General features: G+C 37.9%; 2 long non-coding RNA genes across 3 annotated transcripts; one reads left to right on the top strand and one right to left on the bottom strand.

The window, feature by feature from the left end:
• Nucleotides 1-2,178: 2,178 nt before the first annotated feature.
• Nucleotides 2,179-8,093, bottom strand: LOC147754297 (uncharacterized). Its single transcript, XR_015316966.1, has 3 exons — nt 7,557-8,093; nt 4,889-4,960; nt 2,179-3,136 (listed from the first exon to the last, which is right to left on the bottom strand). It is a non-coding gene; the product is annotated as an uncharacterized LOC147754297 (long non-coding RNA).
• Nucleotides 5,260-12,274, top strand: LOC111254652 (uncharacterized). Of its 2 annotated transcripts, none has more exons than XR_002675125.2 (4): nt 5,260-5,359; nt 6,170-6,274; nt 7,165-7,278; nt 12,003-12,274. It is a non-coding gene; the product is annotated as an uncharacterized LOC111254652 (long non-coding RNA). The 2 variants fall into 2 exon arrangements; XR_015316965.1 differs by lacking the exon at nt 12,003-12,274 and adding an exon at nt 7,596-7,722.
• Nucleotides 12,275-15,951: the final 3,677 nt, after the last annotated feature.

The following is a 15,951-nucleotide window of genomic DNA, read 5'->3' as shown; positions in this document are numbered from 1 at the left end:
CAATGCGTCATTTTCTAGAAAATGCTATGTTCAGACGCTGCTATCTCCCACAATGTCAAAGGTATGTATGACTCGTTTGGCTATTGTGTGAAAATTGACAAATAGCTCAGAGTCCTGAAGCGTCTAAAATGTAAAAGCTAGCTACTTCCTGCAATTGTTCTTTAATTTTACCCATTCTTATATGGTTTCTACGGTTAGGTAGAATCAACAGCAGTTTAATTATAGAGCATATAATGGTTCTTCTTTCTCTCGCATTGAATATTACACATGCGCCATTGACGGGTCTAACTTCGTACCATATTTGTTTCTGTTGGTCCTAATAAAAAATCGTTACAAGATGAGACTTCATGTATTGATCAAAATAGGTACACGTGCCCTGTTTAAACCTACCAATAGCGAAAACTCAGAAAAAAAGTTTTCCAAAAAGGGTAATGCGGCGAGATGAAGTCGAAAAACAAAGAAATATGGTGACGGCCTTCTTCTCTAATCCCTAAAAATATAACCTTCTGAACCGTTGAAACTGCTTTCAAGTTCCTATATAGTAATCAATAAATAAATATGCTTTGCTACAAAATACCAAGACTAAATGTATGTAAATAAAAATACTAAATGTTTTCAAATGCAATTGCAATATCTATTAGGCCTATATAAAAGTGGCCAATTTAACATTGTCTTAAACTTATTAGTATTGTGGATTGGCAATCGTGTGTGCTTGTTCATTGCACTTCTTCCGAACTGTAGCACTCTCTACGATAGGAACTGCTCCTGTACCAGCCAAAATTCTAACGTCCAACCTACTTCAGTATTCAGCGGGAGCGTAACGCTTTCTAGACATAGAATTATTCCAAAACCGGCAAGACAGCAGCGCCATCTACAAACACAGCTGCCCCAATATCCACCGGAAGTGTGACGTGCGCCAGGAAAGGAAATACTCTAGCATCTACCAAGATTGCTGCACCATTCGCGCTCGGAACTACTCCAAGAAGTGTAACGCCCTCTGGAGCCGAAATTACTCCAGCACCTACTACAGCTGGAACAACTCCCATACCGAGCAAGATTATACCGTCATCTACCATTCCAACTACTCCAGCATCCATCAGAATTGCAATGCCCTTTACGGCTGGAACTACTTCTACACCAGCTAAAATTGAAACGCCCTCTACAGCCGCACCTACTCCAGAAGAGAGTGAAATTATAATATCCTTTGTAGTCTGAAGTACCCGAGCACTTTTAGGATACCTCTAGAATCAGAACTGTTCCAGCACCGACCAAAATTGAAACGGCCTTTACAGCCGGAACTGCTTCAGCGCTTAGAAAAATTGTGACGTTCAATTGCTGATCCGAAAGTCTTGGCACCTGCCCGTTTAGATGTTGTAAATGAGTATTATGAAGGTTTTACTATTTCTGAGCTGGGTATGAGTTGATATTTGGCTTGCTGGACCTTTTACCAATTGGCGTTTCAATAGGCGCCTGGGACTGGTAGGCAATTTTATTTTGATTCTTGAGCATTAGTCAAACCGTAAAAATGCAGAATTACTAGCCTTTTTTTTTATAGAAGATTGTAAAGACACGTTTTTTTTTTTACTTGCCTTATTTACATTTTGCGTAACGGGTTGATAGCAAATGATTTAATTAAATTCAATACATTTAGTTATATTAAATGGTCATTTTAAAAGTTACATGAACTAACGGGAATTTAGGGCTATACGATGTATTCGGACCTACTCGATCACAGAACATCCTTTGCCAGAGAAATTGAAAGCATAATTCGGCTCAAAGTGCTATCCAGCCTAGTGCTCTCTTTTTCTAGTCATAACATTGTGAGGTATTAATATAGCAAGGCAAATGCTGTTAACGAAATTTGCAAAAACACGTATTACACAGTCGAAACAGACTCATATCACTGCCTTGACGGTAACAGTTATAGGCAACGCTTATATTATATATCAGGCGATAGATTTCTCGATAATTAGTTTCAGCGATATAGGTTATCAAACGAGTAACCTTGACTACCCCTATTAGATCTTCGTATATTTTCATTAATTTCATTACAATCTGCTGTGGTCGTTACGTTTGCGCTTGAAATAATCAGACGACATATAGATTTTATGATAGGATTTTTCTCAAAACAAATGTTAGATACTTATAATACATAATATTATTATTATATGTGGCTATATTGTATAACGAATACACACAATGTAAGTAAATCTATACGATTATAATATGAATGTTTCTTAGATCGAACACGCAAATATACGAACGGCCCCAAAGGGGACATACGTTGCCTGAAGCAGAGAGGTACCCGGAGAGGATATTACCTCTGTTAAATAGATCTGTACGTGATGTACGTTTGTGAGTGTCCGTAAATGCAAATAAATTTTACAATAAATGATTATAAACAAATTTCACATTGGTGACTGGGGTTAGGCAATCACAGTAACAAAAGTTCTATATGCTTCACTCTAAAAACAGTTGTGGTCGATATGGTGAAGCAAGAAAAACCAGTTTTGGATCGACAATTTCTAAACATGGATATTAAAATAATAATAATAATAATAGTAATAAAGCTGAATAAGAATAAACGTCGAAGAAGAAAAATAGCATGCGGTGAAGACTATTTAGATGAAAGCACTTCAATAAAAGCTTATTAGTGGATAATTTTTAGCAACCGATTTTAACAAGACAAATTGTCGAAAATAACAAATTCAGACCTTGTAGATATTTAGTGCAAATTTCGATATAATTACCATTTCTGCTTTATCAGTGGAGATACCCACGCTCTGGTCAAATATTAAAATACGTCAAAGATTCGTTTATGATTTTTTAAAAATTTGAGCTACGCAAATTTAGAAAATCGTGATGCTATAAAACGTATATAATTGCAAAGTGAATTTCAGCAGTCTGTAGCTAATAACACAAAGTACCGGTGTAGGTTAAGGTAAAATAAGGATAAATATTTCAATGCCTTATGTGAAAAAAAAAGGTCAAGGACCCTTACCTCCTACAATATTACGTTGTTGCTACCTTGTGGGTTATCCGGATGTTTCGCTGACAAAATAACACGGAACACGTTTTTCCATTGTTGCTATTTTGTTTTGCAAATTCGCGCAGAAGCTCGATTACTATGGGGATGCTAAAAATCGAAAAATTGCTAATTACTTTACAAGTCTGAGATTTTTCTGATTAGATTGTCACTAGGAAATTCTCGTCCTCCTCCCATCCTTCTTTTTTTAAGACTTCTCTATTATTTTCTAACTGTTCTTTTTTTTTTTTTTTTTTTTTTAAGAGAATATTGGAAACGAAATTATGGATTTGAATTTGTGATCTTAAAAAAGTAAAAAGACGTTTAAATTTTTTTAATATTTTTGAAAATTTTCAAGCTGGCCGCTGTGAAAGTCATACTTGTCCGCTTTAGATCATTACGACATTCGAGAAAATATGAAAGCCTATTTTCTCTATCGTACTTGCAGATTCAAAGGGATCATATATTTAGATAAAAGACTGTTCTTATATGGAACAAGCAGGAGGTAACGTTTCTAATGAACAGTTGTTTCTGCTAACCATTTTAGATGCCAAAATGTTAAGAATAATTCCACCTAAATATCTTGGGCCACATCATGAAGACTTAATGACAGAAAAAAGAGAATAAGCCCTAATCTAAAGGTAAAAATTCCTCACTCTACTCACCCGAGTCATTTGTTCAATATCCTACGTTCAACGTTTCCACCTCTTTGGTCTCAATTGTATTAAGCACAGTCATCATTTAAATTGTATCCATTGTAAAAAAAAAAGTTGGAAAATAAAAAATGTTTGCAGTGGATTACTAATTATGCTTATAAGTTATTCGTTTCATTCCGTTTCACGTGCGATATAGTTCAGCAGACTTTCGACTGTCTCATCAACGACATCTCTATTTTTAGACGTTTTTTCATGCTTAACTTGTTTCTAGTGAATAGTATGTAAATGATTTTTGGCTGAGACCTATAATAATTGATGGGAATTATTAGGAGTGCCTAAATTTGCAAAAAATCCATTTGCATAGACGTGACCTATGGGAGCGTTATAAGTCATCGTAATAGATTTGTTTTTAGTATCATATAAAATTATTTGTTATCCTAAATATTTGTGCGAGTAAATTCAGTACAATGGATACTATTCCTCCAAAAATGATATGTATTTATTCAAAACAGCTATCGGCGCCAGATCGATATAGTGGACGAAATCGCGTTTGAGTGTTTTCTATTATTGAAAATATCTATCACCAACGACGATGTGACAGACAGAGAGTATGGTCACAGTAATGTTCTCAGGCATAATAAACAAAATAAACTAGGTTGACGTGGCACAGTAGGTCATTCTCTAAGGATAGCTCTAAGGATCTTTAAACAACAAGGTAGCGTACTGACCGAAAGCATACAAAAGTAGATTAAGCATTAAACCTTTTTATTAAAATGATTCGACCGTCATTTAATAACAACAGACATGTATTTAAACATTTGCAATTTATTTAACATGGGAAACAGTCTGAAATAAATACATTTTTCATATACAGAGAGCTAAAACTACGTTTGTGGCGCCTGTGGAGTAGGTAAGGGCATCGTTTGTTGGTCCTGGGACGAAAGTATTTTAGTAGTTTAACCTTATTCTAGACGTTCCTCTCTTCTAGTAGGCGAAGATCGTTTCATAATGTACGAGGGCTATACTTATACAAATGTTCTACACATACGTGGTACTCGCATAAGCTATGAGGCCAATCAAAATAACTATCTGCTTGACTTTGCCCTCGCTTATGCTTATTTTTACTATTACTATCTATTTTTTATTATGTCATTATTTGTCTACGATTTCAATATTATTCCTTAACAAATGTTTTTTTAATACTTACCCGAGGATGACTCAGTCGAAGAGCTGCCTAAAAACTGCGTTCTAAATTGCTCTTTTATCACATACGCATTTTCTGAAAACCGTGACGATTTAGAAAATATTATTAAAGGGCATTCTTTTGTGACAAGAAAACGTATTTTGTGGGTCTTCTCACAGATGTATAATGATTAATTTGAAAGTGTGTAAATGGATGTATCTAAATTATTGAATAAATGCATTTGTTATATTGCAAAGTGAGCCCCTGAATATTAAAGAAAATACTCGACATTACGTATTTTTAGACGAAAAATTTAATCTTAATAATTGTTTTGAAATCACTAAACATTGCTTTGGAGTTATGTAAATAAACAACAAAGCTTAGAAGCTACCTCCAAGAAAATATCTCTAATTTTTACTCTACATACCCGCTTTATAAGTTTCGACTTCAAAAGCACATTACCTACGGCACAGTAATCAGGATTTTAGCTCTGCAGTACGTATTTCAAATTTATCATTATTTTACCCTTTAAACAGGTTTACAAATGAGATTTAAAAATCCCTGTTTGAATGAGACTGTAAGTCCGGCCATGTTTTCGTGATATTTTAGTGTTTTGAGTTCTTGATCTTTAAAAGAAACATGGAATATAACAGTGAAGAAAACGGCTTGGCACATAATTTGAATAGTTTTAGCTTTTCCGTCGTAGCATTAGAGAATTAGACAAAATCTCAGCTTTAGGATCACCGTCCTTGTAGATTCAGTAGGTTATAATCATAGATCTGTCGTAGACCTAATTGTTCCTAGCCTTTATCATAAAGACGAAATCAGGTAGACTGCCTACATTATAGGCTCTGTTTTCAAAATCATGTAATTTCCTATAATATTGTTAGGGTATAAGTGATGTCACAGTGCAATGGGCGAAAATAAAAATACTTCTTTGCTTCTTCTAAGGTCTAAAATTATTTTATTTTGGAAAATGTCAGTGTGACTAGTCTATGCTTCGACTTTTCCTTCGTAAGCCGCTTCTAGAACTGTTCACAAGTTTTCACTTCGTTATCATGGAAACGAAAAAAGTTTTGAATATTACAACAATAATCCTGCCGGGTAAGTAACCTGGATTCTTGGCTCCACCATAAGATTAATATTTTCACAAAATACTGAGCAGTTGTCGATGCGCCAAAGTTTCTCATCTCATCTGTGGACCTTTTCTCTTTTTACCAAATACCTATCTACTGAAGTAAAAATATTCAAAGATGGTGCTTTTTTAAGTTCGCCTACTTAACTGTTCGCTGTTAATCCTTACAGATTTTCGAACGGGAAAGGAAATGATGACCCAGTCCCCTTCCGTAAGCAATAAACAGTGATGTTCAGAAGGACGGAATTCACCTTTACAAGCAAGCCTTTAACACAGTAAGCAGTCTATCGTTAGGCCTATCCTTGTATGTACTCTTCTTAGACAATGCAGTAAATCTCTACACGTTTGATATGCTCTTCCCACATGCGTGTATGAGTTCGGTCGTTTAAAATTTACACTGCCTAACCATTTTAAACTGGAACGCTCTTCTTTGTTGAATGTTTTTTGACATGAACTTTATTGCAGTGCAGCAGCTGAAATAACGTTTACGACTGCCCTAGATTGTTCGTTCTATAGAGAGGTAATACTAACTAGGTAAACGATACAAAAGAATACCGTTTTGTTATCAAAGCGAAGTATGCAATTTCTTTGTGAATGACCCTATCATAATCTGAGACAAATCAATTTTCTATTCAGTATTAGCTCAGATGAAACACCAATTTACCTATCAATAAATGGAACATCTGCTGCAACAAATTCCTGTCCGGTATTCATCTTCAGAACTATTACAAAGCAAGCCCCAATATTCGAGACCTATTTCAGACAAAGGGATCATCGTATATGGGTGTCCAGTATTCATCTTCAGAACTATTACAAAGCAAGCCCCAATATTCGAGACCTATGTCAGACAAAGGGATCATCGTATATGGGTGTCCAGTATTCATCTTCAGAACTATTACAAAGCAAGCCCCAATATTCGAGACCTATTTTAGACAAAAGGATCATCGTATATGGGCCACACATTCGCCGACGACACAGTGACAACATTTCCCTATGTAGAGTTACTTCATGGACTCAACAGGGCACAAAATCTCTACGGACAACGATGTTTTCAGTCGGTCGAAGGCTCCTATCCAGATATTACCAATAATATGTAATTATATTGCTTATAGGTATTTATACACATTATATTTGTGATTTATAACGGAATTTCTTTTATTTTTAGGCGGCGAGGTTTTCTGCGGCTCTGCACTGTTGTGCCACTAAGTATCTCTTGTACGATTGCTCTTAAGGACAGAAAGATCGGGGGCAATGGATGCCACTTGAATATGACGTCAACGTATGTATCAGTCAGGTGTTTCGCTACTTAGGCCTATAATTTCACAGACCGTTTTTTTTACAAGGGCTACAGCCTCTTCTGTTTTCAATCTGCCTATTTGATATTCGGTCATTGTTCATATTAATTGATTTTTTAAGCATAAACCTCACATTGGTGCGACGCTTCTTCACTTAGCGTCACGCAGTTCAACCCAAATCATTCAGCGATCTATGTTCGTTCTAGCTCTACTTGGATATGAATATTTTACAGCTTTTTCCGTTTTTAACGTTTCGACTTACCTTGTTCCTGTCCTGTTTTCTGTTGCTTGCGCTGTGCAGCGTTTCGCCGATGTTGTCGCCGTTGATTTGTTTAATTCGAAAACGCTTTTAGGGGCAGCTACGGGGCAAGCCATGAAGGTTACATTCTGCAACCTTGCCTTAGAAGAAAAAGAGTAGTTTTCGCACATTTTTTGCCCATTCAAAATACTATTGCATATCGTTATTGCTGCGCTTACTTCGACGCAGTCCCTTTGCCCGCTTCTAGAGCAACTCAAACAGATATGTCACGCCCAGGAGGCCTTCAACGAAGCTGAGTTTGTTTGCCGCTAGCTGCGAAAGAATTTACGCGTCGAAACGGGCAAGTCGGTGTTTTACGCACTCACACGCTCAGTGATGGCTGACGGATCTCGTCATATTCGACGCCGCCGTCAGCCTACGTAAGCTGATCCAAAAGTCGACAGATTTCGATCCTTTTTCTCTCTCTTCGAACTCATGTTTTGATGATAGATAGATATTTGCGCCCTAAATACATACACAAAAGAAACAGAGAGACGCTGAACAAACCTATGGACTATCGGTGCGTTTACATATAACGACATGTTGTGAAATGCGCTATGACTGCATAGCACTCAAATATATCGTAAATAGAACAATCTTGTTGCTTTCTCGTAAACGATTACACCTGTAGTTACTTCTTCGGGAATAGCAATTGGTATAAAAACAAACAGAAGAACTGAATGAAGCTCATATAGTTAAGTAGTATTTTTGCTGCGTACCAGATGCACATGAAGTTTGCTAACTTGACCCTCTAAATCGAACCCCCGAAGCATAGAAACATGGGAGCACTAATTATTTGACGCAACATTAGCAAGCAAAAGTTTTTTTGGCAAGCAACGCAGTCATATTAGATTATCTAATGATAAATTCATGATTCTATACGCAAGTGAGGCGAAGACAGCGAACATTTTTATTTGACAATTTATTATTTAAAATATAAATATTTTATTTCTATTATGGTTTAAGTGCTAGCCTATTACGATTGGCAACAAGTTTAATTGATGTTTATAAGTTTGAATAGAGTTATCTTATACTGCTACGTCGAACGCATGACATTGACAATCACCTTGAAGTGCGTCTAGAAGTAGACGCAAAATCGATTTCTTCTTAGTACTGTTAGTTGCGTGTAAACATATTATGAACGTTAGCTTTCAGCTAGGCGCAACGATCGATGTACCCAGACAAGCTACGGAGCAGAACTTCTTTTCGGCGCGCGATTTTAAAAGTCAGCCCACTTTCAAGTCGTCGCAACACTCGTTGCTGACAACTGTTCCTCTTCCTTACAAAAAGTTGCTGGCCATCTCAGCTGTTAAGCCTGTTATAAATCCCCATCTATCCGCAGAATGTAACCAGCAGCTTGAGAGATTTGTCATAGGTTTGTATAGGTGAATCTCAGAACTATATGTACTAAATTTCAGCAGGTTCCAGCCTAAAGTCAGTTATACCGAAGACTACCGATGTGGTACCTCTAAAGACATGCTTAATATGGCATTCATATCAGCTTTTGTGCGAATGTCAGTTTTCAGAGTTGTTTAAAGATTCTGCAAAATCAAGAGAAGATGCCAAATTAATCCTCTGAGTTAGCAATGTAAAAACGAAAAGTTTGAAAACAGCGACTGCGCATTTGAATATTTATCTAGCCTTACAGCTAAACTTTCTCTGATCTACTAATGCGTGCGGATACATCTATCGGTCAGATTTGGTCTGTTTCCCATTATTTCGCCGAGCAACAAACGTCGTTCCTGTTTGATGAATATGAAATGCAAACGATTGTAACTCTTTCGTAGAGCCACGTAAACGTATTGTTGACACGCACAGACCGAGCCAATTTCAGCAGGGTAGGCATACCAAGCCGCTAGGTGTTCTTTGAATGGCGACTAAGAAGATGGGCTAGCTACAAAGATCTGAAGGTAGTATAAGGAGTTTACGCTCGACGGCGTTTCATGTCTTCCACGTCGCGTCAGCGTACTTCAGCTTCGCGCTATTCAAATGCAAAACAGATGTTATCCCTTGTTAACATGATATATCACCGGCCAACAAGGTCTCCAGGCTTTCGTATTTCGACTATCCATTTTCCCCATGTAACAGGCGCCCGGCAGAATTAGTTTCACCAGTCTCCTTTTATACATAAAGCACCTTCTCTTTCAATTTAGAGGCCGACAACTTTCTGAACTTACGGCACAACTTCGCTTTATACAGCGATGCAGGATTAAAAAAATGGCGTGTACGTGCATCTAGCACACCTACACACATTGCATGATCGGTCTCCTTAGTTCATCCGAGAATCCTGCTTGATTGGCAAAAAAAAATGGCTTATTTCGCATAGTGGCAAGCAATAGAATACTACTTGGCATTAAACAAGGGTATTTGAGGCAGCGTACAGTGTAACGCAAATGCTAGAAATGAAAAATATTTAATATCTGCAGATATGTTTTCTTTTTGGTAGGTTTTGTATTAATTATGGAAATAGAGTCCTACTTGGCATATTGATAAGGCCGTATCGAACTCGTGCCTTAAACCTGCTTGCGAAACGTTGCACTAGACGCTTTAGGAGTAAGCCTTGATTTTTTCCTACATTATGTGCATGATAGCCATAGAGAGTTAGAAACGGCTGAAGGTATTCGCGGATAAACTTCACTTGGATCTGTTCTAAAAAATTCATTAAAAAGCTGTCAGCTTCAATGACGATTACCCTCAAAAACAAATCTCTGATTGATCTGTTATTTAGGCTTCGACTACGAACTTCTTCCTTATCTATTCTGTCGCAACGTTAATCTGGGAGGCAAATTTCTATCGAAAGACAGGTTTCAGTTTATGGGGCGCATCGAATTTTAAAGCCAAGAGTTGCGTTCGCCATAGTTGATGCTACTTGTTTCTGTCTGAATTCGTGTGAGCCAGGATGACGGTTCCTTTGTCAGGGTTTTGACATCCTATTCTCAGGTATCAACGTCTTATAGCGGCATAGTGCTTCTTACGCCTAAAATCAAAAAGACACTATGGCAACATTTATGCTCACCATTCCTGAATTACCCGTTTCGATATAATGGCTGATAGTTGAACGTCTACAGTATTTAAGTAAACTAACTACGCTAACTTTTTACCTAATAACTCAAGTAAAGTTGCCACTTTTAGCGTGCACAAAGCGTAATTTTACTAATAATAGGTACACTAGCAAATGGTAACAAAGGTTCACTTAAATCTAGTGGTCGAACATTGCCCCGATGTAAATAAAATATAAATATACAGTTCACCTTTGCTGTGAGAGTTAGTGTTTTAGTAATATGTGACTTAATTCAATTAATTCCCTAAAAACACTCCTCTTTTTCCGTACAACAGCAAACGAGGTTTCCCGTGATTGCGTCGATGGACCTCGAAAAATATTTAACATAATTAGGTATCTTACGTCCGTAAGAGACCACATGGTTGCTTCGTTAGAGCTCGTAATACTCCCAGAGTCGTTGATTTGTTCATAGGCGGAGTCATCTCGTGCTTATATAGGTCTCACGAAGGACCACCATGTATATTAATTTAAGCAAAGCTGTCGAATGTTGCTGGCGAGGCTTGAACCAGAGACCTTGGCTTTTATCATATAACAATCAACAGAATATCGTATGCAGTGAGGGCTTGACTTTAAAAGATAAAGAGCCTATATCGCAACGAATTTAGCGAAAGATAACAGTCGGATACGATAAGTTTCGGCGGATAAAGCTATCTTAGGCAGCCTTAACTAGAGTTGCGCATCTTTAAACTGTCACAAATCTGAAACTAATTTCGGACGCTGACGAGCCATCCAAACGCTTAACCTGAAAAAAAAACACAACTATTGATTTGGTTGAATCGGTAGTATGTGTTTTATGGTAAAACCTAAACAGATATAAGCTTAGTATTAGACTTTATGTGATTTCGATTTGCTCAGAGAAACAATAAATAACAAAATTAAGTGGCAAGGGATAAGTATACAGGCATCAAGCAGCTATATCAGTACATCAAGCAGTATACAGGCAGCAAGTAAAAAAATAAAGACAGAACTCTAAGATCATGCTAAAAAAATAATCGCTTTTACCTAGTTAGCTAAAATATGATGCATATTAACGGAATATATAAACGGAATAGCCTTAAGTTATCGATCCGAGTGCGAGATAAAAAGAAAAAATTATAATTTTAACAGAATTATTTAAACTATGTATTGCCGTTAGATGTATCTAAAAGATATGCACAAACTGTATTCCTTACAATTGGACATGAATGACGTCTGTGCGATAACGTGATCACAATGGACTGGCAAGCACATAATGTTCCTGAGAACTATCAGCCAATACAATGCTTCAAAGGTATGGAAATAATTATTATAGAACGTTCAAGACTATGGTTTATAACGTAGGTATATTTCTGTTTTAAATCAAACTTTAGGACCCGCTGAGTTTGAATATACAGGCTCGAAGGGGGCAAAGCCGGTTCTAGAGACGCGTCCCGGCACCCATGGGAGTAAAATAGCGGATGACAACCTAAGAGGACATCGGGGAAAAGTTTCCTTAGCGAACAAACGATGTTCTGCGAGTGCTTCTTCTCCAAGACCATTGCTGGCTGTGCTACTGTCGTATAAAATTGACTCAAACCGACAATTCTCTGTTTATGGAGATCGTCCTGGATGGATTCCGTTCCAGGAGCATAACTGCGGTTCAAAAAATAACCGTGAATCCCTCCGTTGCTATTACATTATTCTATAGTACGTATGTGGCTACTTACAAATGAAAGAAATAGTTATCGTATATATTTTTATATAAGTTATAGTAAAAAAAATTAAAAAGTTAAGTCTAATTTGGACAATATATATTCTAGGTAATTCCTATACGCATGAAGCATTCAATTAGTGTCCTTTATTGAGCGTACAACTCAGGCTCAGGACAAAGTTTGTTAATTAGGAATTATTATATAATTGAACATTGAATCCGTTGAATCCAGTTGCGAAATTGAAACGTGTAGGTATTTTTAAATAATGAGTAATCCATGAACTTATTTTACAAACTGTTGAAGTGGCTTTTATTGGTATAATCCTATTTCAGCTTCTGAAATTGATTAGTTTCAAAAAGTCACCCCATGCCCATTGCTCGGCATCTTTTTTTCTATTTCTAATCTAGTCCTACAAGGTATTAATTTTTTAATATTAATACCCTATATTTAATTTACATTTTATTTTGCTATTAAAATGCAAATTCTGGAATGGCTATCCTAAATACCATCGATAATAACGCGTTATCATGTTCTTGAAATACACTTTGCCTGTTTCACCTAAATACTGCCATCATCATCTCGTTTTATTGTAGTACTAAGTGTGATCAGATTAACAGCAGTATCTCGAAATCAATTCGATGAAAAATAATAAAAACTTCTAGCTTCCGTTCAATGGATCCTCCGAGTCGTTCTCAATGTTTGTTCGTAACTCAGTCTGTGCACTCAGTCGATGCTGATGTCGACGCAGTTCTCTATTGAGACTTTGCTTAGACTCGGATGTCACTCCCCACCTTATGCGCGTGAATCGAAGCAATGTTGTCATAGGACGGTGGCATATTTGGTCGAAGAACATGAGAACATCGACCCAGTCAGCTGACTTATGACCCCGGACACTAACGTACTCAAGCATTGACACCCCGATTGGGATTCGCCCATTTTGGGCGATGCCTTTGCCTAAAATGTTTCTTTGCCCACGTGACTAAATCGACTGGTCTGAAGGAACAACCCAATTGTTCTTGTTACTTAGAAATTGCGATATTTGTTATATGTCGGTGCGTGCTAAACGCTTTCGTCAATTAAGCGGTATGTATGTTTATGTTTGTATCTGGAACTGTGACGTAGCCGTTTATACATTCTTTTCATGACGAAACTACAATGCTAAGGGCAATTTTTAATCAGTAACTTCAGCTAGGCTTTCTTTTCAGATCTGTTTAAATAGGTTAACCCCTCTAACCCCCTGTTTCATACATCCGGGGTCAGCAGTCATATATCCCTATGGGGCAAAGCGTAACCCAATGGGACTAAGACACTGAGCTTCGTACTACTTCATCTTGTACCCGGTAACAGATCCAGGAAGCAAGGAAGTGATAGGTGCTAACTTTTCCTGCTACCTATAAAAGCGGTAGGGCCAAGTCACGTGGGTGCTAGAATGTGTATTGTACTCATTGCAGGCGGAGATAGGTACAAATCTTTTCAAGAGGCCAATTGCAGCCCTGCACTATTGCCTGCCTGTCTGCCTTCAGTGGTCGGCCCTTAAGTCGAATTGAATGTAGTAATGAGACCTGTCCGTGATCACATAGACTTTAATCGTCTGAAACTTACTGCCAATAGCAGTCGACAGTAACAGGCAGAAATAAATTATACAATTGTTGTCAATGGAACCTTAAAGCTTGCAGCTCTATCTGAAATTGTATTACTTTATACGTGTTCTTATTAAACCACAAAGACGGAATTTTCCGTGTTCCTTTTTGGTCCGATTTTCTTGATTTGCTTTTACTAGTATTGGCGTGCATACTAATGGGAGCAATAGAGCCACACCTATTCATGGTTATACTGAATTCCTTTGCTCTGTTATAGAAGCTTTTGAGTACATTTATTTTGGGTTTCAATGAACACATGCAATGAAGCTTACTTGAATTTTACCTGCACCATTTTGAGCTCGTGTAGCTTGAAAGCCGCTCATCATTCAGGCGTATTTCGGAAGCTCAATATCAGCTGAGCTTTTGGTTGGTCAGGGGCAATGGGGTATAATGGGGCATAAAAGATGGCGGCCACCGGCAAAGCTAGTTTAAGAAAGTGTTCTTCGTCAAAGACAAGTGCGTGAGGCGCACGCCACTCTACCGATGACTAGAAGCTAAAAAGAGATCCAAAAAGGAGGACGCCAGGCAAAGCCTAAGAGACGATTGTTTGCTGAGGTAAAATTCGTGCGGAAAGGTAGAAAAGGAGGAAACGGCCTGAAAGGCCAAAAAGGATGCCGTTCCATGCTCCGATCAATCGAATATAAACGCTGAGCGGAGGAAGCAAAGAGAATAGCTGATGCGTCGACGAATGTTGATGAACTAAAAAACAGCTGTGAATACTGTGTATTTGGCCTTTGGCATTTCTATTATTCATCTTCAGAACTATTACAAAGCAAGCCCCAATATTCGAGACCTATTTCAGACAAAGGGATCATCGTATATGGGTGTCCAGTATTCATCTTCAGAACTATTACAAAGCAAGCCCCAATATTCGAGACCTATGTCAGACAAAGGGATCATCGTATATGGGTGTCCAGTATTCATCTTCAGAACTATTACAAAGCAAGCCCCAATATTCGAGACCTATTTTAGACAAAAGGATCATCGTATATGGGCCACACATTCGCCGACGACACAGTGACAACATTTCCCTATGTAGAGTTACTTCATGGACTCAACAGGGCACAAAATCTCTACGGACAACGATGTTTTCAGTCGGTCGAAGGCTCCTATCCAGATATTACCAATAATATGTAATTATATTGCTTATAGGTATTTATACACATTATATTTGTGATTTATAACGGAATTTCTTTTATTTTTAGGCGGCGAGGTTTTCTGCGGCTCTGCACTGTTGTGCCACTAAGTATCTCTTGTACGATTGCTCTTAAGGACAGAAAGATCGGGGGCAATGGATGCCACTTGAATATGACGTCAACGTATGTATCAGTCAGGTGTTTCGCTACTTAGGCCTATAATTTCACAGACCGTTTTTTTTACAAGGGCTACAGCCTCTTCTGTTTTCAATCTGCCTATTTGATATTCGGTCATTGTTCATATTAATTGATTTTTTAAGCATAAACCTCACATTGGTGCGACGCTTCTTCACTTAGCGTCACGCAGTTCAACCCAAATCATTCAGCGATCTATGTTCGTTCTAGCTCTACTTGGATATGAATATTTTACAGCTTTTTCCGTTTTTAACGTTTCGACTTACCTTGTTCCTGTCCTGTTTTCTGTTGCTTGCGCTGTGCAGCGTTTCGCCGATGTTGTCGCCGTTGATTTGTTTAATTCGAAAACGCTTTTAGGGGCAGCTACGGGGCAAGCCATGAAGGTTACATTCTGCAACCTTGCCTTAGAAGAAAAAGAGTAGTTTTCGCACATTTTTTGCCCATTCAAAATACTATTGCATATCGTTATTGCTGCGCTTACTTCGACGCAGTCCCTTTGCCCGCTTCTAGAGCAACTCAAACAGATATGTCACGCCCAGGAGGCCTTCAACGAAGCTGAGTTTGTTTGCCGCTAGCTGCGAAAGAATTTACGCGTCGAAACGGGCAAGTCGGTGTTTTACGCACTCACACGCTCAGTGATGGCTGACGGATCTCGTC

Source organism: Varroa destructor, unplaced genomic scaffold (genome assembly GCF_002443255.2).
Source record: "Varroa destructor unplaced genomic scaffold, Vdes_3.0 BEIS01000007.1, whole genome shotgun sequence".
Lineage (NCBI taxonomy): Eukaryota > Metazoa > Arthropoda > Arachnida > Mesostigmata > Varroidae > Varroa > Varroa destructor.
This window is presented reverse-complemented; position numbering and strand designations above follow the sequence as displayed.